The sequence below is a fragment of the Podarcis cretensis genome (genome assembly GCF_951804945.1).
Source record: "Podarcis cretensis genome assembly, chromosome: 3".
Taxonomy (NCBI): domain Eukaryota; kingdom Metazoa; phylum Chordata; class Lepidosauria; order Squamata; family Lacertidae; genus Podarcis; species Podarcis cretensis.
Genome location: NC_137172.1, coordinates 96,338,830 through 96,363,554, shown reverse-complemented (window position 1 = coordinate 96,363,554; position 24,725 = coordinate 96,338,830). Strand labels below are relative to the sequence as shown.

At 44.0% G+C, this 24,725-nt stretch overlaps 1 pseudogene across 1 annotated transcript; it reads left to right on the top strand.

The window, feature by feature from the left end:
- The first annotated feature begins 16,773 nt into the window (after positions 1-16,773).
- LOC307213122 (growth factor receptor-bound protein 2 pseudogene) lies at positions 16,774-19,187 on the top strand (annotated as a pseudogene). Its single transcript has one exon. The product of its transcript is annotated as a growth factor receptor-bound protein 2 pseudogene (transcript).
- The last annotated feature ends 5,538 nt before the right edge of the window (positions 19,188-24,725 follow it).

Genomic DNA, 24,725 nt, shown 5'->3' with positions numbered 1-24,725 from the left:
GAGGGTCATCTAGTCCAACCCCCTGCAAAATGCAGGAATCTTTTTGCCCAACATAGGGCTCAAACCCATGACCCTGAGAGGAAGTGTCTCATGCCTCTACAGACTGAGCTGTTGCTCAAGAAGTGCAAGAGGTGATGAGAGGTCGAAGCATCTGACACTATAGAGTGGGGGAGGGGCATTTTCACCCCGATGGCCAGACTCCCTTCTGGGGGGGGGGGGCACATGGCAGTGGTGGGCAGAGCCTGAGGGGAAAGTGGGCTGAGCAATGAACATACATTTTAGCTCGGTCCATCAGGCTAGTTTCTAAACACACTCACACGCCTTTCCAAGCATGCAAGAGGCATTTTTGTTGTTGTTGTTTAGTCATTTAGTCGTGTCCGACTCTTCGTGACCCCATGGACCAGAGAACGCCAGGCACTCCTGTCCTCCACTGCCCCCCGCAGCTTGGTCAGACTCATGCTGGTAACCTCGAAAACACTATCCAACCATCTCGTCCTCTGTCGCCCCCTTCTCCTTGTGCCCTCCATCTTTCCCAACATCAGGGTCTTCTCCAGGGAGTCTTCTCTTCTCATGAGGTGGCCAAAGTACTGGAGCCTCAGCTTCACAATCTGTCCTTCCAGTGAGCACTCAGGGCTGATTTCCTTCAGAATGGAGAGGTTTGATCTTCTTGCAGTCCATGGGACTCTCAAGAGTCTCCTCCAGCACCATAATTCAAAAGCATCAATTCTTCGGCGATCAGCCTTCTTTATGGTCCAGCTCTCACAGAGTTCAAACACACATTTCAGCCAGGTGAGGAAAAACACTTGTGAAGCAGCACTGGTTAGGAGCATGTCCTAAGGTGAGAGAGGGTTTGGCTAGGGAGAGTCCTGAGCACTTGACAGATAGCCTTGGAGCGCTGCCTTTGAGGCCTGAGGTCTCCTGGTGTAAGAGAAAATAACAGTCAACAAGCAAAGGATTCCAGCAATAGTGGGAGAAAGTCGTTGGAGGAGGTCAGTAGCTGGGAGCTGAGAACATGGTTGAGTAAATAACAGCAGCTCTTTGGCACCTGGGGCTGGTGTAAAATGGAAGAAAGAAAGAAGAAGAAAAAAACCCACCACGACTATATGTGAGAACTGCTTAGAAACAACCAGAGAGGAGGAAGGCAATTTCTTTCCAAACTCTAAGCCAAGAAATGTGCTGCGTGGAGGAAAGGTGGAGTATCAATGAAATAAATGAATAAATTACTGGGTTTCAAATTATTCCTCAGATATTAAGTTTGCAGGATGACTGGGGGCAAGGCACTGTGTCTCAGCCTAGCATACCAGTTGTGGTGATAAAATGGGCAGCCCCATGAACTCCAGCCCCACCCCGCCATGCTCCTTGAAGGAAGGGTGGGATAATAGATCAATAAAACCGTTGCATAGATAAGCACACTTGGATAATAAAAACAATCTGCTTTCACTTGCTAAGCTTTGTTGTTTTACAGCAAGACATTTGGCAGGAATGTATCAGCTAGCTCATCATAAAAACCGCACCTTTTCCCCTTCTTTGAATACATAGCTTTGAAAACAGCTTTGGGAGAGCAGGAGTGGGAAGTTATTAAACTTATTAAAACGCTTGTTGAAGACTACATGTGAACAACTATAAATGTACAGCTTATTTATTTGTGCATACAGGTACATAGGTTGCACATTCCTAGCATATAATATGTGAATGAAGACACCCCCACCCCACCCCAGGGAGAAGCAGATGAGCCCCAAGTAAAACCTGGGCTGCAGTTGCTCTAACCTCAGGAATGCTAAAAGTAAAAAGAGGGATTTACACTTACAGTTTTAAAAGGGATGGGGTTGTCCACCTTTGGTCCCCACCCAGCACTCAGTCTCACCTGCGCCCCCTGGAGGCTGCCAGCATGCGATAGCAGCTGCACCCCAGGAATGACTTAAAATGGCTGGCTAAAGTAGGTGAGCATAGCCAATGGGTCTCAAACCCTCTGTGAATTAGGAAAGTCCCCTGCATGCAAAAACGGGCTCCAGCAGATTGAGCAGACGAGACCAATAGCTAATCCAACAGTCAAGAAGGCAGTTTCTGCAGATGCTAGAGGGAAGTGAGGGGTATATTGGGCTCGTCAGCCTGGGAAGGTAGTAAATCTAGAAAAAGAAAAGCTGATTCCAAACATATGCTGCCTTTCTTTAGGAGAAGAAAAGGCTATGGCGTAAACCCTACACAAATCCAGAGTGGAGACCCTAAGGCGGTTGGATGGCATCTTGCATGCCTCCTTCTGGCAACTCCTTCAGCCAAGCTGGTGCCAAATGTATCGCTTTGCTTTCCTTTAGACCTGTGTTTCCCAACCTTGTGCCTCCAGCTGTTTTTGGACTACAATTCCCATCATCCCTTGCCACTGATCTTGCTAGTCAGGGATGATGGGAGTTGTAGTTCAAAAACAGCTGGAGGCACAAGGTTGGGAAACACTGCTAGACCACATCAGTGAGGCTGAGGAGGGGTCTTATTGTCTAGGCGGCCTAGGACCTGCATACATACAGTGCAGGCTTGCGCCCTGGGGAGGCCACTTTGCTGCTGCTAAATACAGTGGTTTGACTTCACCCCCAGAGGTGCACTCCATTGTCTCATGAGATAGACAGGTGCCAAGAGCAAAAGTTACAAGTTTCATTGTGTCCATGGTGGTAGCTTATTTCCCTTTTATCAGTGTGCATAGGGTCTTTGCAGCATTATATAAACAAAAGCCAGGTCCCTGCCCCAAACCATGTACGATCTGAATTGAAATTGTGTGGGAGTTGGTGAGTGGACAATAACTGAGGGAGGGGGAGATTGGGGGAGGCAAGGGTGACAAGGGATTAGCACGAGCAAATTGAGTTTTGTGTGCTTAGGCCAAAGATGGGGTGCCTGTGTGTTGTTATCAACTGTAGATCCCACCAACCCCAGTTAGCATGGCCAATGGTAAGGAATGATGTCAGTGGGGTGCAACAACATCTAGAGGACCACAGGTTCTCCCCCCAAAAAACTTTGTTTCAGGTTACAGAAACCCTGTTTAACAAGCATGCAGCCTGGTTTGTTATACTATTAAGCACGTATCTCAGTTTGCTTGATATCAAGCGAATGTTATCGCCACATTTTGCTGTCCATTCCCCAATCACTTTCTTTCTTGCAAAAAGTCAGTTCTTTGTGGGGATTAGGGTTTGTTGCACAAGAGCTCCCAATCAGCTTGAACTGAGCTGCCTAAATTTGCCAAGATGTGATTGAATCCCACCGGAAAATAGTGCCAGATACGAAAGGAACAAGAGATTTCGGTGTTCCGGGAGGGAGTCCCAAGTATACAGATGTAAGTAGGCAGGGGAGAAGGGGCAGAGTTCCTTCAGGGAGCAGGAGGGTGATGACTAATGCAGAAGACAGGGGGAAAGGGGGTTTGAAATCCTACCTTAATCCCTAGAATAAAACACCCACAGTGAGTCAAGATTAGTGATGCATCTCTTAGGAGTCTTTGCATCTCTTATGAATGCTTTGACATTCTCCTTGGTCTGATGGCAGTAATCCTCCCCTGGAATTGCCTTAACTTGTTGCTGTGATTATCTTCTGCCCAAATTGCTTCTGCAGTTGAATGTTAATGGCATGTTCTGTTGTGCACCAAGCCTGCACTGGAAAACATCTGTTTTCCAGGTTGTTATGGTGAGCAGGATTCCTACAGGTCAATTTCCTTGGATTTCTTCCTTCCTTCTCTAACAATTTGCCACCTGTAAATGGGTGGGGACATAGAAGCAAATGTGCTCACCTCTCTTCACCTTCCATGGAGGAAGCATGATCGGAGTTCAAGGACCTATTCAAGTCTGGCAAAAACAAAAAACCCTTCAAGAATATGAAGCAGTGAAGGGAAGGGGTGGGGTGAGGATCTGGCCTGAGGAGACTCTCAAAGGCCAGGTAAAAGGGGCTGGAGGGCTGCAGGTAAAAGGTAAAGGACCCCTGAACAGTTAAGTTCAGTCAAAGGCAACTATGGGGTGTGGCGCTCATCTCGCTTCAAGTCGAGGAGAGAGCCAGTGTTCTCCACAGAACACTGCCACAGGCATGTCCAACTTGAAGTAGGCTGTGATCTACAATCCAATATAAAAACTGCCAGTGATCTACCACCCAGGGATGGGTGCAGGGTGGGTGCGCACTACCGTGTCTCATAAGGACGCAGACATGGGTGCAGGGTGGGTGGGTGCTGGCTGCTTCGATGGGTGCAGAGTGGGCGCAGGCGCGCCAACAGGCCAGGTGTGGACAGGCGCACAGCGTCAAAACAGCTCCTCCCACAAGAGGAGCTCAGGACGAGGTGGTGGCTGTTCAGGCACCTCTACAGCGGAGGGGGTGTGGCGATCGACCAGAATTCATCCCAGGATCGACTGATAGATCACGATCGAGGCCTTGGACATGTCTGATCTAGGTCATGTGGCCAACATGACTAAACAAGCTTCTGGTGCTGCACTTCTCCCCCAAATCTGCATTTCCCCACCCTTTGGACTATGCACATGTCTCAAATGCAGATTACTTTTCATGCACCTTGAATTTTGCCAACTTGGGAGAAAGTACTGATACCAATCAGATGCAAGCCAAGGTAGTTCTTAAGGAACAATAAGCTACGTTTTGCTTGCCTGCAGGGAAATTTATTGCAAACCACTTTAGTCATGATGATGTTTTTGAGTGATGGTCTCTTTCTTCTTCTTCTTCTAGGATTTGGATAACAGCCAGTAAATTGTTCAGCAAGACGTTTTGCTTTTCTGAATGAGGCCATATCCCAGTACTACGTAGAGTCTTCCTCAGCTCACAGCAGTGCTTTTTAATTAATTTATTTTAATGTCCAGATTGAAACTTGAGGCTGGGATCTATCATACACAGGAGCTTCCTGATCCAGACTCTCATTGTCATAGTTCGAAACCCTTTTCTGATCTGTAGCTAACATCTGTTTTCTCTTCCGACCTCCAGCTTTCCTGGGTGGGAGGAATACCCAGAGAAATGTGAGAGGGCCTCCATTTGGACTTGTGCTAGGAACAACCAATTGCTTTCTTATGCAATATGTTTACACAATATGTATATTCATATCAGTTTGACATTATCCCGTTGTGTGGTCTCCTCATCCATCACACCATCTGCACAAATTGCTGCCATTAAGAAAACAACTCTGCTTTTGACATCGCAGAAGCAATGGAAGAACTGCAAAAACGGCTGTTTAAATCTCACCATACAGGAGAGACTGTGAAGAAGGAGGCCTTGTTCTTTGGTAGGATGGCTTTGAAATGCAGCCATGCTTGTATGTAACATGGTTTATGCGTAAGAAGAAACTCAGTCCTCAGGGTGACAAAAGGAAGATGTTAAAGGTAGCAAGAGAAGACCGATAGATTTCCTAGAAAAGACCAAAATCACCTCCCAAGAAACTTAAGGAGAAACATAATAGACCAGTGACATCAGATGTTGCAATATTTTCAAATCCATAGTTTTCTACAAAAAACAAAATTTAAAACATTGATTCAATAAGCTTTGGTTCATCAAGCCTACTCCTCTGAAGTCTTATTGTAGGGTCTTCCTATAGCTTGATTTCTAGAATTAATGACACTGCTGACATCCAAAGAAAACACCTGTATACAGTGGTACCTTGGCTCCCGAACGGCTTAGTTGTCGAACAAATTGGCTCCCAAACGCCGCAAACCCGGGAGTAAGTGTTCCAGTTTGCGAACGTTTCTAGGAAGCTGAATGTCTGACATGGCTTCCGTGGCTTCCAACTGAGTGCAGGAAGCTCCTGCAGCCAATCGTAAGCCTCACCTTGGTTTTTGAATGGTTTTGGGAGTCGAATGGACTCCCGGAACGATTAAGTTCGAGAACCAAGGTACCACTGTATACATTTCAGGGGAAGGTTTTCCTTCAGTTTCGAACTGACTGTGACGGTATGGATAGAAAATTTGGAGCAATATATGAGCAAAACATCATTGTGCATAACATACAAAGAGAATGCTTGTAAGGCTGAAATGCTGTTCGTCTTTGAAAAGAAACAATACTTCTGGGAAATGGTGAGGTTAAAGACAGGAAATTGAGACACTGCCTTCTACACCAGTAGTCATCCAGTCAGGGAATGGGATTTTGAAAAGAAGCCAGCTTTCAGAACAAGTAGTGATAACCAATGTTAGTAATCCTTGGAAAAGATCTGCTGAAACCAAAAGATTAAACTTAAGCCCATTGATGTCAATAAGTGTACTCTGTGTATGACTTAGTTGGCTATCACTCAAATAGTCTTTGCGGGTCTTGAGGAATCAGCTAATGAAACCAGAGGGAATCTGCTTCCACCGGGTTGCTCCCTTCTGATCTTTGGGATGCCAAGTGAATCCTGGTATCACTCCTTTAAGGCATTCCTTTCAGTGACTCTTGGCATGCATCTGGGCGTAACTATAAATTATAATTTATCATGACATGAATGAAGCTAGGCCAGTCTAGGCTTGTGCACTCCTGCTCCCCTCTCTTTCTCTGGGCGGGCTGTGAAAAGGAAATTGCAAGGTTTTGCTTCTGTTTTTCGAACTAATCACAGTTTAGCATTATGTCAAAAACTGGACAAACTGTGGTGAGCCTTCGAGCTATGGTTTACTGAAACAAGCAAACTAAAAAACCTTGGGCTGTGTACACAATACATTTTATTCTGGAAGCAACAGAGACGGAATAGGTGTGTTTTTTCTATGCATTCTGGATCTATCACATATTTTTTAGTAGGAGATCCCTATTCCCTTCAAAAAGTTACAATTCCCAGAATAGCTTAACAACCAGTCCCTCTTCCCAGGGAACACTGGGAATTGTACCTCTGTGTGGGGAAGAGGGTATCCTAACAACTCTCATTTCCCTTAATAAACTACAGTTCCCATAATGCTTTGGGGGAAGCAATGACTATTAACGTGGTATATAGAGCTTTACATTTATGGCATAGAAGTAGCCAAATTGTTGCTTTGAATCATAAGTAAAGTCTGAATGACTGGAGGTGGAAGGGTTGCTAACATGGTGGGGAAGAAAATTGATTTTGTTTGCATTTCAATTAGAAAACGCAAAAATTGCACTTTTTCAAATCAATACGCTAACCAAAATCCTTCAAAATTCATACTTCTCTTAATTTTATGATACAGTTCTCCAACCAAGCAGTGTGTATAAAATGCAAATATTAGTGAATAAATGTACAAAAATACACTCTCTGCAGTATTCATTGACTGAGTCCTGTCCGTGCAATGACTACCACTAGCACAATGGGACTTTCCCTTCTCCCACCCCCCACATGCCCCCCCCCTCCCCAAAGCTACTCCAGAGGGTTGGAGGAATCCCTAGAACAGATTTGGGGTGAGGAGAGGGGGAGAAAGTTCTATTGCATAAGTAGAACATTCTTGCACTGATGGTATGTTCGCCTTAGTGCTATACTGGATTCCACTACAGTGGTGCCTCGCAAGACGAAATTAATCCGTTCCGTGAGGCTCTTCGTATAGTGGTTTTTTCGTCTTGCGAAGCAAGCCCATTGACAGCTTAGCGGATTAGCGCTATTAGCGGTTTAGCGGCTTTTAGCGGATCAGTTGATAAGCGGCTTAGGGCTTAGGAAAAGGGGGGGGAGGGAAAAAACCCCGCAGGAACTCACAAGACATTTTCGTCTTGCGAAGCAAGCCCATAGGGAAATTTGTTTTGCGAAGCGCCTCCAAAACGGAAAACCCTTTCATCTAGCGGGTTTTCCGTCTTGCGAGGCGTTCGTCTTGCGGGGCACTACTGTCTATATATCTATATATCTATATATCTATATATCTATATATCTATATATCTATATATCTATATATCTATATATCTATATATCTATATATCTATATATATATGGGGAAATTGCTTGCAAAAATGAGTGTATGAGTCAAAAGTGCATTAAAAAAATATGTTCATTAGGAGAAATATGCACTACAAATACATCCAAGGAATGGAAGGCGGTATTTGTAGAGCCAGGGAATCATGCCCAGCATGTTTCTTCATGCTGAAACACGGATACCACTGAAAAGAGACTCCTCCTCACCATAACAGAAACTTGCCCAGTATTTACTGAAGTGTAGGTGGGTTCCCACAAGGCAAGACACAGCAGTAACAGAAAGACCCTTTATTGAACTACATAACTGGGAAACCGGGGCAAAGCAACTGCTTGTATACATTCCTGAATGCCTGGGCCACTCCCACTCTCAACATGATTGGCTGTCTAAACTTCCAAGCTGCGAATCACGACTCAGAGTTCAAGGGCCAATGGCAGAGGCCCAAATCCTGAAATGTTCTGTGTATCGAATCAGAACACAGGAGCACAGAATCCTTAGTCCAGACCCAAGCTCAGGCAAACACAGATCACTGAATACATAACATTTACCCGCTTTGCATACACCCACAAGAGTGGGGGTGGGGAGGAAATATGTTTGAAGCAGTCTTCAGTTATGAGCCTTCCATCTTTTATATGTTTCCAGCCATCAGCAGAGTGCAAAGCAATTTGTCTTTTGCCTATGATTTACGATGCAGCAGCAGAACCAATGCCGACATGCATTCTGAATAAAAAGCATGATTACAGTGTCTTGTGAATTTTAGTTCAGGACCCATTACCAGTGGAAGAAAGACATCAACAAGCCATTTCATCACACAGACGTAGCAAATCAAACCACCATTATAACGACAATTCAGAAAATGGCTAAAACACGTCAAGCCACGTTAAATTTCCTTGTCAGTTGTGATCTGCCTCAACGTTTTAATTGGCCAAAAATTCCAAAATGTATGCAGCAAGATAAATTTAATTCTGATAAATAACAACAACAACAACAACAAAACCCATTATTTGTTTTGCAATAAAACTGCTGTAGTTTCCTGAGAGCTACTATTTAATCAAACTGTTCCAATCATTTGCACAGTACCTGTCACCTGTCCTGATGTTTGATTGCGGCATGTGATATCTAGTCATATTAAGAGACGCTGGAGATGCAGAAACCATTGCGTGTAGTGGGTAATTATTTTTGAAGATCCGCTTTGTACCATGTAATGCTATTCTTTGCTTTTCAAGAGACGATTGCGTAAATGCAATTGACCAATGCTGAACTGAAAACAGAGGAGTATTATAATAAAAAAGATGGCTCTGGGAAATAATCAGAGTTGGGATCATCCTGGGCCTGAGATTAAATCAGGGATGAGGCGTCTGTGCCCCTCTTTATTTTTTATTTATTTAGGACTGCAACTCCCCTCATGCCTAACCACTGACCATGATGGCTAGAGCCGATGGGAACTCTAATGCAATGACACCTCTAGGATCACAGGTTCCCCACCCAGGCTAAATAATGGCAACATATTCTAAACTTTATTTTCTGACAATAATTTCCGTTGTTTTTTAAAGACAGTGGTACCTCAGGTTACATACGCTTCAGGTCACAGACTCCGCTAACCCAGAAATAGTACCTCGGGTTAAGAACTTTGCTTCAGGATGAGAGCAGAAATTGTGCTCCGGCAGTGCGATGGCAGCGGGAGGCCCCATTAGCTAAAGTGGTGCTTCAGGTTAAGAACAGTTTCAGGTTAAGAACGGACCTCCGGAATGAATTAAGTACTTAACCCGAGGTACCACTGGACCGACTTGATGATAAAATTCAGTGGTACCTCGGCTTAAGAACTTAATTCGTTCTGGAGGTCCGTTCTTAACCTGAAACTGTTCTTAACCTGAGGTACCACATGGGTTAGAGGAGTCTGTAACCTGAAGCGTATGCAACCCGAGGTACCACTGTACAGACTTCTAGAAGAGACTTAAAAACCAACTGAGCCCTGTGAATCGCTCAGTCGGTAGAGCTTGAGACGCTTAATCTCAGGGTTGTGACAGTGTGGGTGGGAAATCTATGTGCAGTTGTAGTGCCATTGCCACCACGTTGTTTTTTTTAAATGCTGATATGCAGTAGGGGGCAGGTGTGGTGTATATTTGGGTGCCTGGGTAGCCATGGGCATGGTTGCCACCCAAAATGGGAGCTGTCTCTGTATTGTCTGCTGTGAGTGGGGTTGCTAAGGCTACTGTGGGCGTCTCCACACCTTCCACTGTGATTAGTTTCCTTTCCCAAGGCAGCACTCCTCCCACTGTGGCAGGATTCACAGCATATATGCACTTTGGCCAGTTCCTCGACTTTTTAGGCTGTACTCCCATTTACATTAACTGCTAGAATCTGACCTCATCTGCACTTAAAGCAGTATCATGCCTCTTTAAACAGTCACAGCTACCCTCAAAGAACTCTGGGAGGTGTAGTTTGTTAAAAGTGCTGAGAGTTGTTAGCACACCCCATTCCGTTCCCAGAGCTACAATTCCCTTAGTGCTATGATCAGAGGGGTTGATTGTTAAGCCTCTCTGGAAACTGCATCTCTTTGAGGGGAACGGGGTCTTCAAACAAGCCCTTAACATGCCACAGTTCCCAGAATTTTTTGAGGGAAGTCTTGGCTGTTTAAAATGGTATGATAGTGCTTTAAATGTATAGTGTGTATATAGGGCACAATACAGATTTTAACCTCTGGGGAAAACTCTGGAAAAGTGACTCGACGTTTACAGCATGCTATTCAGGCTTCCTCTACTTTGGCCCTCCAGATGTTTTTGGCTTACAACTCCCATGATCCCTAGCTAGCAGGACCAGTGGTCAGGGATGATGGGAATTGTAGTCTCAAAACATCTGGAGGGCCAATGTTGAGGGCTGGAGGTTGAGGTTGAGGTTATTATCTGAAGGAGAACTACCTGAAAATGATTTTCAGATGGTATTTAACTCCAAGTAAGCTTGCTAAGATGTATAAATCTGAATCAGATATGGTAAGTGCTGGAGATACAAAGAGGTGGAGGAAACGTTCTTTCTTTCTTTCTTTCTTTCTTTCTTTCTTTCTTTCTTTCTTTCTTTCTTTTAAATGATATTTACTGAAATTTCCAAAAAATCCAGAATAAAAAAAAAAAAAGAAAAAGATAAAATTTGCATTTAAAACCTTACTTTCGTTAACATCTTTCCAGGACTTCCCCCCCTCCCCCTCTTGTATTCCATTTCCATTAGATTAGTTCCACAAATTCTTACCCCAAATTTTAAAACCTTATTATAATTATAATTATAATTAGCCCATTATTCAAATTTAGTTTATCTTGTATAACCATTTCTCTTTATATTTTTTGTGCTTCCCTAAGATCGACCCCAGTTCCCTTCCACGAATTCCCCTTTTTTTTGTCACACAAAGTAAAACAAGAAAAAATAAAAAGATATAATTTTACAGCCTTTGGGTTCCAAATCTCCCTCCCCCCTTTCCCGGTTTCGATCCCCAAAATCCATCCATCTGTCTACTGCCGGCCTGGAGATCCCACGTCCATGTCTAAAGGTCTCTCTATTCCACTTTGCCGTCTTTTTGGTAGTCTTTAATTTCAGAAGGCCCAATCTTAGAGAAACTCTCAGAAAAGATCATTCTTCTTCCATCCAGACCTCTATATTTAAGAGTATAACTCAAATTCTGTTTCTTGATCCTTTTAAAGTCTGGATGTCCCAAATGTTCCAACTTCGAGCTTGGTCCAGTTTTTATTCCTCAGGTTTCTTTTCCTGTTCCGCTGCAAAAACCTTCTAATTCAAAAAATTCTAGTTCCTCTACAGAGGCTTTATTTGTTCAGGAACACAAACTTACGTCAAGTCCCTTCCTTTCTTCAATAGATAAATCCATTGTCTCCTTTAGTGTAGAGACCTCTGTAGACAAAATAATACTTCGTTTTTGCAGCTTTCCCAGGAGATAAAAAGTCCTGTTCAATTCCATGAGTATTTTTCCACTTGCTGCCATTCTTGCAATGTCCCAGAACTCCCTCTAGAGGGATTATGGTAACTTAGTTTCCTTCCAGATCACACCCAAAAGTCAAATTAACTTGTTGCCCTTATTTTCAGTAATTTATATCCAAATTGTAACGAATCTAACCGGCAAAGTCATCATAACAAAGTTCTCTTTTATTCTCCCACTTTGACAGCTACTTTGACAGCTGTCAAAATTTCTATATTTCTTCACCAGTCTCTCATAACGGATCGCTCCCGGTTCCCGGGGGGTTACACTTTAGTTCTCACAAACCACTCTTCTCCTTCAGCACAATTACTTGTAATTTCCCTTCGTGAAATTAATAACTTTGATTCTTCTCTCCTTGCGTTAGAATCCTTGCGTTAGAACATCTACAACAGGGGGGGGCGGACTTCCTTTTTGCACCTCCCCTGCTCGCTCCGAATTCGTAAAACAAATTTTTCCTTTTAAGTCCGATAAATTTACTCACAGGTTGTTCTTTTTAATCCAAATTTTCAAATTAAGAAGTCGGTGCTCTCCATCGAATGGCATGCGGCTTCGCTAGGCAGGGGAAGCAGTGGACTCATAGCACCACACCCCCCCGTCACCCGCTCCGCAGCCTTTAAAAAGGCTCCTTCGCGGGTTGGGGGGGCGCAAACGGTGCCCGCTGAGTCACCAAGTCCATGGGCATCACCGCCCATGGTTTTTGAGGGTCCCCGCATCGCCGGCGCGGCGGGACCCAACCCCTGCCCAGCAGGCTCCCTCCAGAGCTCGGAGGGAGTCCGCCATTCGGCGATGGCGCCAACCCGGAAGTCGGAGGAAACGTTCTTTCATATGTGGTGGACTTGTAAAAGAGGACAGTGGTACCTCTGGTTAAGTACTTAATTCGTTCCAGAGGTCCGTACTTAACCTGAAATTGTTCTTAACCTGAAGCACCACTTTAGCTAATGAGGCCTCCTACTGCTGCCACGCCGCCGGAGCCCAATTTCTGTTCTCATCCTGAAGCAAAGTTCTTAACCTGAAGCACTATTTCTGGGTTAGCAAAGTCTGTAACCTGAAGCGTATGTAACCTGATGTACCACTGTATTGGGAAATGATCCATAATGAATTGGGGGGAAATGTTTAAAAGTACTCCCCCCCCCCAAACCAGAGTCCTTTCTGTTGGGATAATTCAGACTGAAATTCCCAGGTGTCAAAAAAAGGTTATTTATGTATGTCACTACTGCAGCCTGAGTTTTATTAGCCCAAAAATGGAAAACAAGTGAGGTCCCAACCAAAGAAGAATAGCAACTTAAGTTGACAGAATATGCACAACTTGCAGACTTAACATATAGAATACGAGAACAAGAAGAATATACGTTTAAAGAAGATTGGAAAACGTTTATTAATTATTTGGGAAATAATTGTGTACAGCTGAAAACACTGGCAGCATTAAGATAAATTCAACAGTGTAAACAAGTTTTGATGGATGCAATAATGGAATACTGAATAGTATAGTTTTTGTAAGATATGCAGGGATTTGTGATATGTAAAAGGAACCATGGTAAGGGAAGAAGGGAAGTCATTGATACCTTAAGGATGTAAAGTGAGTGTTTTAAATTGTAAAACAGAAGGGTGCTGCGGACCAGCCACTTACCAGTGTTTCCTGATTTAAATGCAGGGGTGATGTGCTCCAGTTCTGGATAGTAGGGAGTCACACAGCCCGAAACCAAACACTTGAAGTCTAAGGAAAGAAAGGTGGCTTGAGAAACAGAAGGGGCTTGCTAGAATAGGAGCTTGCTGGTGTTTCCCCACATAGTTTTTCTTTTAAAAGGATCCTCTCTTTTCTCTTAAAAGATTCCCACCACTGGCTTGGTTGCTGCCACACTGTGTAGTAATAAATGAACTATCAGAGGGAGTATTGGTATTGCATGGTCCCAGTCTGAGGCTATTACCATTTCACCTCATCTTGGAAAATGCAATGCTTGTAATGTAAAAACAACAGTGATGCTTCGAGGGATGACTTGCAGACTGTGTACCCCAAACGAGAGAGAAATGCTCATTCATTGGACGAAAAAGGGAATTGTGCCATAAGACCCGAGCACCGCCCTAGAAGGGCGAAGCAGCGTAAGTAAGGTGGCAAAGGAACTGACATATTCTGTGGGATTTGTTATGTTTTAATTATCCTACTCTTCTTCGGAGAGGAATTGCCATAGCAACTCTTCTGTTGCATAACTCTGCCTACTTTTCTTCTTCTTACCGATTCCAGAACAAAGATGTTAACTGTGGTTTATTTTAACTACTGTACTTGTTTAAATAGCCTTTTGAAGCAACTGTGCGATTAAGTGATTAGAAGAACTTATAGGACATGCTTATAGCAAATGGAAGATCCCCTTTCATTTCTGGAAGAGATTTTTCATAGGGGTATAGGAAGAAGGAGGAAATGGCCAAAATTGCTTTCCCCAGGCAGCTGAGTTTTACTCATGGGTACTCTGGACCCCCCCCCCCCCGAATATTAATACTGTACCCAATAGTACTGGCCATTTTCATGCAGTTTCATCTAGTCATAATTAGTGGCCACCAGCTAGAGTCTAGTTTTGAAAGTATCGTTGTAAAACATGCTGGAATTATAGCTTTAGGTGCTCTCAAGATTAAAAGGGAAATGTATTTGGCAAAGCAGACATCTTGGGAAAGAAGGAAGCAGTGTCACTTCCAGACAACCTGTTTATTGGGCATTGACTTTGATTTATTTGTGGGGAGGTTAGATGTTTTCTCCTGCTCCGGAGGCTAGGAGCCGAACCAATGGATTCAAGTTACAAGAAAGGAGATTCCGACTAAACATCTGGAATAACTTTCTGACAGTAAGAGCTGTTTGGCAGTGGAACAGACTTACACAAGAAGCAGTGGACTCTCCTTCCTTGGAGGTTTTTAAGCAGAGGTTGGATGGACATCTGTCATGCATGATCTAGGTGAGATTCCTGCATTGCAGGGGGTTGAACTAAATTAAGGTTACCAGATTTTTTTCAAAGAATCCAGGGGCACTTTTTTTTTTGAAAAGAGAAAAAAAACCATTAAAAAAATATTTTTTTTTAAAAAAAGAGAAGTAATATCTTCTCTTCTGTGGTCTCCTCTGTTGCATGACCTTCCTCTGGGCCCCGGCCTGCTCTCTTGGAGTGCTAGCTGCCATGGAATAGGCTCGGGTCGGTCCTGGGCTCGGACACGTGTCCTTGCCCTCCTACTTGTGTTAAACAAGTGTTATCCCACACTTTCCAGTCACTAACAAAACTGGTTGACATATAATTAAAAGTTTGGGAACTTACCAGTATTGTCAGTCCACCTTTGCATTCCTTTTGAATTCTGAGTATCTATGAAAATGCAGGAAGAAGAAAAGTGAGTCGCGCCTACATTTATTCAAGGCATAGAGTCAAAGAGTTGGAAGGGACCCTGTGGATCGTCCAGTGCAGTATTTTCAAATTTGGGCCTGTTTTGGGACTACAATTCCCATCATCCCTCACCACTGGTTCTGCCAGCTAGGGATCATGGGAGTTGTAGTCCAACAACAGCTGGCGACCCAAGTTTGGGAAACATTGATCTTACTAGAGAAGGTAGGGATCCTTTAATGAAAGCAGCACCTTGCAGTACTAGCAGGACTAACTAATACTCCTACGATGTAAGGATGCAAGTTCAGTTTGTCCCTTGCTGAAGTCACTTCAGACCCTGGGCCTTTCCACAGAATATACTACCAACTGAAAAGTCTTTGTTAAAGACTAACACATTTATTGTGGCATGTTTTGTGGGCTTTTTTGTTCGCTTCCACCTGCCAGATGAAAAAAAGAAAGGCAGGTTCTGTATTTTAAGCAGGCAAACATTCAACAGGTTGAAGCACTCTTTCCATGGCTGCATCCTCCTGTCATGTGGCTGGTAACAGTACAGAGACTTACCAAGTGAGTAGCAGGGAGTAGTGATTTAAATGTAATTTGGCATATAGCAAATCAGACGATAGAGGTTGTTTATCTAAACAACTTTGAAATGAGGCAGGTGGGAGAGAAATCCTTTCTGAAGGCCTTGCTTGTTTACATGCCACAGTTAATGTGGTATTTTACGGCAAGCGATAATCTTCAATTAGCATGCTTTAATAATGAGCATGTAATCAACACTTGGTCAATAATCTTCCACTAATTATATGGGACTTCAACTACTAAACCCTCCCTAAATCTTCATGGTATTTCAATCTCGAGAAATGGTATTTCATGGTATTTCAATATCGTCTTAACAATTCCATGTTGTCATTGCAATGGCCTTTTGTTCCCGGGCTTATAAAATGTTTAAAAGCCAAGATTTCAGCCAAACCACACCTGAGCCAATCCTCATAATTGTATCAGCTTCCCCACCTCATACTATTTGCATTTTTTTAAAAAAAATCCCTCATGTTAAATGCAAAAGAAGAATTTAGTATCAAGTCTAGTTATACCCTAAAGACAAATGCCTCAAATGGTTGATGGTGCTCAGTTAAATGTGGTAGTGTAAGAAGGGTGTGCATGGAAATTAAGCAATCCTGCTACCCTTGTTGCTCTGTTTCGTACCTCAGGAAAAGAAAGCTAATTTGTCATGAGAACATTTGATGTCATTGTAGCTTAGAAACTGAAACAGACTTCTTATCCTCAGCATGAATGCATCTCCCCACCCCCAGAGGCAATTAGAACGTCAGCCTGATCATCACAATGACAGACGTTGCAGTCCAAAGTCATCCTTCCAGATGTTTGGACTCCTAACTTCCATCAGCCCCAGCTGTCACGGCCATTTTGGTCTCTTAACTCCCTTCAGGGTTGGCTAGGGCTAGGGCTCATGGGAATTGTAGAGCAAAACACCTTGAGGGCACTAGGTAGGCGAAAGGTGTGTTAGATGCTGACAGCTGCTAACAGCCATGCAACAGTGTTGACACCAGCAATGCATGACATCTCAGCTTTCAAGCACTGTCTGTGGGTGAGCATTATTTTGTTAATTTCGTTCAACCCAAAATTCCATGAGGGGCCGTGTTCGAAAGGAATACTTCCTTTGCAGAACCATGCTTCAAGGATCCTCTGGTCTTTTGCATCTGCCCAACCTTGATCACAGCAAGAATGGGCATTGCTTACGCTGGCTAACAGTCAGGGGGTGATGGGAGTTGTAGTCCACAAACACTTGGAGGTCCACTCAGACGCTTGCATCCTGGTTCTATGGCCTTCTTGTGGAATATCTTGTATGGCTCCTGTTGAGAGCTATTATGATCAACTTTCAGAGCAAAACTACATGGCAGCCCCGCCTAGGCAGCTACTTGAAGGAACACTGGGCTCTTTAAGAGGGGTTTTAACCCTTTCATCTGTTAATAATTGCTCCCACCACCCACCCCAAACCGGGATGTTGGAAAAGCCGGAGAGATGGGTGAATCGGAATGGATCCCTTTATGAAGAAAAGGCGGCCCGCTACCTACATAAGGGCTCTCTTATAACAACTGTGTTTAGGATTGCAGCCACATGGCCTGCTGACAAGAATTTTTTAGGCTGTGATCCTGCAACCAGCTTGGCTGGTGGGAAATCCTCATGAATTCAAACGGAGCCTGCTTGAGGGGACGCACACAGAATTGCCTTGCTAAAGGACAGAAAAGTTTTATACAAATATATTGTTGCATTTATGTTTTTGTAAAGAAAAAGAAAAAGAAAAAGAAGAGCATAATCAGGGTTAATAAAAATGTGGATAATGCATTGATTTCCTTTCTAAATATCCTCGTGTGTATGTAACCCCTGTCATTATTTATTACTACTGCTACTACATGACTTTTCTTTAGAAGGTTTTTCTCCATTCCGCCTTTTCCACCATCCCAGCTTCGGGGAGGATGTGTGGCAGTGGAGGGTGGGAAAGATGATTAGCAGAGGAAAGGGTTTTAAAAACCCTCCCCCAGAGCGCCCATCTTCTTCCCAAACAGCCGCACGCCTTGAGACCGGATTGCGTGCGGAAGGCGCGGGGTTGGCGCGCGATTGCACCCGGGAACCCTGAGAGCGCCTTAAGCCAGGCCACCCTAGCGCCGTCGGAGAAAGGGGGAGCAGCTTCGCAGTGGGGCAACCTTCTTCTTCCAGAGGATGGAAGCCGTAGCCCAGTACGATTTCCAACCCCGCAACTGGGACGAGCTCAGCTTCCGACGGGGCGACCTCCTGAAGGTCTTGGAGAGAGATTCCGAGCCTCGCTGGGCCAACGCGGAGCGGGGCGGGCGGGAGGGCCTCATCCCCGAGAACCGCATCGCCTTCAAGCCCCACCCCTGGTTTTGGGGCAAGCTCCCGCGGGACATCGCCGACGAGGCGTTGGCCAGGCAGAGCTTCGACGGCGCGTTCATGATCCGCGAGAGCGAGAGCGCTCCGGGCGGCTTTTCGCTCTCGGTCAAGACGGGGCCCGACGTGCAGCACTTCAGGGTCTTCCGAGACTTGAGCGGGCACTACTACCTCGGCGCGGCCGCCTTCAACTCTCTGAACGAGCTGGTGCAGCACCATCGGACGACCTCCATCTCCCGGGACAAAGTCATCCTCCTGCGGGACATGGAGCAGGGCCCTCGGTACCCGACCTACGTGCGGGCGCTCTTTGACTTCCGGCCTCAAATGGCGTGCGAGCTGGGCTTCCGACGTGGAGATGTCATTCGGATCCTGGACGATTCGGACCCCAACTGGTGGAAAGGAACCTGCGAAGGGCGGAGGGGCATGCTGCCCCACAACTTCGTGGCCCCAGTGAAATGGGATGGGTGTAGCACCGGTGGTGGGGATGCTGGCGTGCGGGAGAGGGGATACACTTGGCCTTCCACCTCCCATCAGCTCTGACCATTGGGCATGCTGGCTGGGGCTGAAGGGAGTTGTAGGTGGGCTTCCTCTGGAGGAAAGGGGAAGCAAACAGATTCCCCACCCCCTGGCTTAAACACACACAAACACACACACACACACACACAAGTCTTAACTGGCACCAATTCACTGGACTCCTGCGATAAACAAGTGTACCAGTCGGTTTATCCTGTGCATGGATTTCAGTCTTCTTTTAAAGTCCACTATGAGCTGCTCTGAAAGGATTAGAGGTGAGAAGGTGGAGAGAGAGGGGCTCCCCTTTACTCGCCCGCTCTGCCAAGTCACAGGGCAGTTTTGAGACATTTTGGACAATAGCCAGATCAACCACAAGGACAGTTGTTTCCTCTCTCCTTCAATTTGTGGTTGAACACATTCTGGTATTTATTTATTTTTTCCACAAAGCTGTGTTGTTTTTAAAAGTTTCAGAAGGCGGTCCAGAGCTTTTCAGGTTTCGTTGTCCCCTGATTTGTGTAAATTCTTTTTAGCGGGTGATGGAGAGAAACACAAGTTTTAGCATGAAATAAATTGACCAGATGGTACTTCATAAAACGTTTTGTAAGTATCTGATCTTTATGACCAAGTGGGGAATGGCGAAATCTCTTCCGTATGGATTGGCTATTTGTGAAAAAGAGGCCTATTTGAGCAGAGTGTTTCCTTGCAGCAGAGGCAATGTAAAACAGCTTGGGCATTTTCTTTACATTCAGGCAGCCTCTTTTCATTCATTATTCTCATGTGGAATAGGTGGGTGACTTATTAGTTGGGGTCACCATCACTCCTAGCCTCTTGTATTCTCAGCAGCCAGCAATTCGTGGTTTACTGGACAGCTAGGAGCATTGAAATGGGAGAAAACATAGCTAAAGCATATAATGATGGAGATCTCATGAGGGATCACCTTTTCTGCATCGGAATAATAATAATGTAATTTTATTATTTATACCCACCCATCTGGCTGGGTTTCCCAGCAGCAAAGTAAAATTACTTCTGTGCTAAGAAGGGCTGGTGAGAACTCTTTCCCATCTGACCATCAAGTGGGTAATTTAGAACACAGACCCGGGAGAAATATTGGGGGAAGCATTGCAGAACAACTGCTAAAGCAGAATGGTGTGTGGATGGGCCAGTAGAAATCCAACACCAATTCACTATTATTGTATCAATGGAATATTGCAGAATATACCCACAAAAACCACAGGGACCACAGGATTGCAGGAGTGGATGGGTATGTACACCCACCTCTAAATTACATAATTGCAGTTGGGATGTTTTCACATAAGACCCACTTTTCCTCACAAAAGCAACATTTCACTTTCTGCACATGAATGTCTCCTGCCCTGAAAGAAAACAATACTGTTGAATGTTTTACTTTTTAAAAATGGGTGGGGACCCTTCAGCCCACAGACCAAGATGGTTGGACCATGAGGCTATTTCCCCCCTAAACCCTGCCAGCCTGCCAGTCAGCTGACATCACTGGGTAAGGTCAGCTGATGGGTCTGGGGGTGGAGTTCCACCCTGCTGGGAACTTTGGGGGTTTGCCTCCTTGTCTTTTTCTCATTTGAATTGGTGCTGCCCCCCCCCCCCCCCCCCCGCTTTTAAAGGGAAATGAATTTCCCCTTCTGGGGTTTCATGTACGATGTTGTAACTACTTGGCAACTGCAATTTCTTTCCATAGGTATTTGCTTTAAAGCCTTCAAAAGTACAGAATCTGACTGGATCTCTGCTTCTTCCCCAGTCCATGAAGGACGCTTTGTAAATACTTTGTGAAGTTGTTCAAATATATCTCGGCCAAGTGCATGGCTCATCAAGTGCAGAAGAGGCCTCCCTGCCTCTGGCTCCTTGATAAAAATGTTCAGACGGTCTGATCTGTGTGCTGACTCCCAGTTTCTGACTGAAGCTTTGCAAACAGCCTAGGGATGTGGTGTGGTTACGCCTCTCTGTGGATTCATTCGAGTATAATTAATATGCTTTCTTGCAGGCAGATCTGTTAACAATTTAAAGCACACAGTTTCGAGAGTAATACCCCAGAGGGCAGTCGGGCAATAGCATTGCTGTGGATATCTCTGCTTGTTTTGTGGCTCAAGAGAAGGAAGCAGCCCTTTGTGTTTTAGTAATTTGTGTCCTATTGTGAGGGGGGTAACAGTTCAAGGCTGTTACACATCCTGTTCAGTTCTTAAGAGTTCCCCATTCGCCTTTCTTCCAGGGCATTTACACACTGCAAAACACTGCTAGCACAAACTTGTCCCCAGTATGTTTGTGGCAGAGCAGACTGTGCATGCTCAAAGCTGCTTTGGCTCCTTTTACTTGAGTGCAAAGTGCTTTTGTAGGGTAGGCAAGGTAAAAAGTACTCTGCCTATCTTTCTCTATGGCAGGCATAGGCAAACTCGGCCCTCCAGATGTTTTAAGACTACAACTCCCATCACTCCTGACCACTGATCCTGTTAACTAGGGATGATGGGAGTTGTAGTCCCAAAACATCTGGAGGGCCGAGTTTGCCTATGCCTGTTCTATGGCCATTTAAAAACATAATGTTTAGGCACATGCAATCCTTTGAAATGGTGGCAGCAGAGAAATTGGGCCCTTCCAGACAACCTGTTTGTTGAGCACTCATCCTGCTTTACTTGCAGAAAGCTTATGTGAAGGTTAGATTTTATACAGATGTCTGTTTTGAGGAGCGGGGAACAGGGGAGAACAAGATTCTCACCCCACAGCAGAAAAACCCACACGTACTTTTGCTTGCAGGTACATCTGTATGTACCTTAAGTTTTCAGCATCAGGCAAAGCCCCAGAAGTTTGAAATCTGCTCATTTGGACTCCTGACACAGATAACTGGAAGTGAACTGAGCCATAATATTATGACGCAGCAGATGCAAAAAATACAGTCAGACAACAGCATCCGCCTAGCGTGCAGGCAGCCCTGCTGCTTGTGCAAGAGGGCCAAAACTAGGGCAGGGAATTAATCTCCCAGGGCCACTGGGAAAAGGAGGCTTAGCTGGCCGAGAATAACGGCACTCTCGTTCTGAAGGGCGTTCCGTACGGAGGAGACACGAGGCTTTCGGATCACTCATCATAATGTCACTGCAGAGAGTGAGTCAGCATGAGACAGACATGGGGAGTGCCAGCATGGAGGGAGTAGGACTGCTTGTGTCAGCAGCTTTCCCTCTCTGCCTTCTTCCAGAAAGGCATCTCATTTCAGCTGGGGATGAGAAGCTTATTCCAGGGAGAAACCTAGTGGAGAATTTATTACTGAATTTGAATTTGACTGTAAGAGCTGTTGGACAGTGGAACAGATTTCCACAAGAGGTGGTGGAGTCTCCTTCCTTGGAGGTTTTTAAGCGGAGGTTGGATGGCTAATAATAATAATAATAATAATAATAATAATAATAATAATAATAATTTTATTATTTATACCCCACCCACATCTGGCTGGGTTGCATTGCCTTTATACCTCACCCATCTGGCTGGGCTGCCTTGCAAGGGGTTGGACTAAATGGCCCTTTGCGGTCCCTTCCAATTCTATGAAATAATTTCAGATCAGTTTGTTTTGTTCTTTTACTGCTTGTGGCCATGTGCAAAAGCTAGTGCAGATGCCCACTGGAACTGTATGGACATGAATATCAGCGCTACAGCAGCACAGCATGCAACTCTGGGTGGAGCATTTTGGAACCTGATTTCTCCCAATTTATCTGATTATTCCCATATTGGGTAAACCTAAATTTACAGGGGGGGAAGCATCAAGACTGGTAGTGTTTGAGAGTAACAGCATGTGGACTGCACAAATTAAATAGGAAACAGCTGCAGGAACACAGTAAACTGTGGTGTGTAGACAAGCCTCTAGTCATTGAACTCTTAAAGACAAAAGAGTCCAGCCAGTACAAAAGGAGGTGAAATTAAATCAGGAGCTGCTAACTTACATCCCTCTAGGATCATACAACTCCCACCACCCCAAATTATTTTCCCCAAATATTTTTTATTGGTTTTCATGTAAATGCAATAGCAACATATAACAGCAGTAACTTGTCCGGTGGTACAGTCTCTATTAAGTTTCATATGCATGACAGTACACAAGCAATATGTTTTATTTATGCATTATCAATTCAAGTATCCTCTCCACAGAGATACTTGCGTTGTGGGTTGGAATGAAACACTCTTCTGTCTCATTTATAAAGGAAAAGAAGGGTTTTAAGAGCCTCAGATGTGAGATCCCCAGGCTAAACAGTATACTGAGACTGATGGACACTTGTTGGGACTGAAACTGGGAAAGGGGTGGGTGGAGTCTGGGAATCCAAAGGGTATATAACTATAACTTGTTTTGTTTTTATCTTGTTTTGCTATCTGTATGGAATTTGGGAAAGTCGTGGAAGGGAAATTTTGGTCGACTTTAGGAAAAATGTTGAAGAATGAGGAACGATGTATAAGTATTGATGTTTAAGCTTGGATAAGTTAAAATGGTTTAAATTAAATGTAAATAAGGTTTGCAAAAATAAACTGAGGAAATGGAAGAGGAGGAAAGGTAAAATAACAACATGTTAAAATAAATTATTAAGTTAAAGGTGAGAAATAAGTAATAAGGATTTGCTGAGTTAATAATGAACTGGAATACAAAAGGGGGAGGTGAGAGGAGGTCTGGGAAATAAGTTAATGGAAATTAGTAATGAAAGATACATTTGTGTTTTTTTTGTATTTGTGTTATTTTTTGTGTGTTCTTGTTTTTTTTGCTTGGGTTTTTTTGTATTAATGTGGAAAAATCTAATAAATATTTATAATATATATATATATATATATATATATATATATATATATAAAGGAAAAGAAGGGAAGCCAAGTCTCGCCAAAAGTGTCTGTCCTTGAAATGCCTTTAATTACCCTTCTGTGGCAAGTACAGTGGTACCTTGGGTTACAGACGCTTCAGGTTACAGACTCTGCTAACCCAGAAATAGTACCTCGGGTTAAGAACTTTGCTTCAGGATGAGAACAGAAATCGTGTGGCGGCAGCAGGAGGCCCCATTAGCTAAAGTGGTACCTCAGGTTAAGAACGGACCTCCAGAACAAATTAAGTTCTTAACCCGAGGTACCACTATAAGGTGTTCCGCTAGAGCTACATTCCAAATACTATTTAACCAGATTTCAATGGGGATTTCTATAGGTTGTTTCTAGTACTGGGCTATTGTTAAACAGGCTGCTGATAATAGGGGGGAAAGTACTAAATTTCTGCATTTAAGGTTATTGTTTAAATTTGAGTCTGATGATAATAAGTCAAGAACCGAATTGGCCACCACCCCTAATTATTGACCTTGAAGCATTACTGCTCAAACCACTTGGAAAGAAAGGAAAATGGCTCACATATGCTGATTTATTAAAGGAACATGATGAAAATTAAGTGATTATGATGAGATCAAAGACCACTTTCAGAGCTGGTTGCATTATCAACAACTATATGAAACACATAAAGAAGACAGTAAGAAAGGATTTAGTTATACTAGATCTAGGTTTCAAACGGAAGTGATTGAAGAGAAAGTGAAACTACTGAAGGTCGCATACAGCATACTATTAGAATGGGAGATGAAAGATGAAGAGGTAAAATCAGTTATGATTAAATGGGCACGAGATGTAGGTCACAACATTATGATGGATGATTGGGAAAAATTATGGAAAACTGACTTAAAATTTACAGATTGTTCCCTACTGAAGGAGAATTACATGAAGATGATGTACAGATGGTACACAACACCAGTGCAGTTAGGGAAAATGTACAAAACTAGTTCAAATATACAGTGGTGCCCCGCAAGACGAATGCCTCGCAAGACGAAAAACTCGCTAGACGAAAGAGTTTTCCGTTTTTTGAGGTGCTTCGCAAGACGAATTTCCCTATGGGCTTGCTTCGCAAGATGAAACGTCTTGCGAGTTCTTGCGAGTTTGTTTCCTTTTTCTTAAAGCCACTAAGCCGCTAAGATGTTAATAGCTGCTAAGCCGCTAATAGCCGTGCTTCACAAGACGAAAAAACCGCAAGACGAAGAGACTCGCGGAACGGATTAATTTCGTCTTGCGAGGCACCACTGTATGTTGGAAGTGTAAGGAAAAGGAGGGGACATTTTA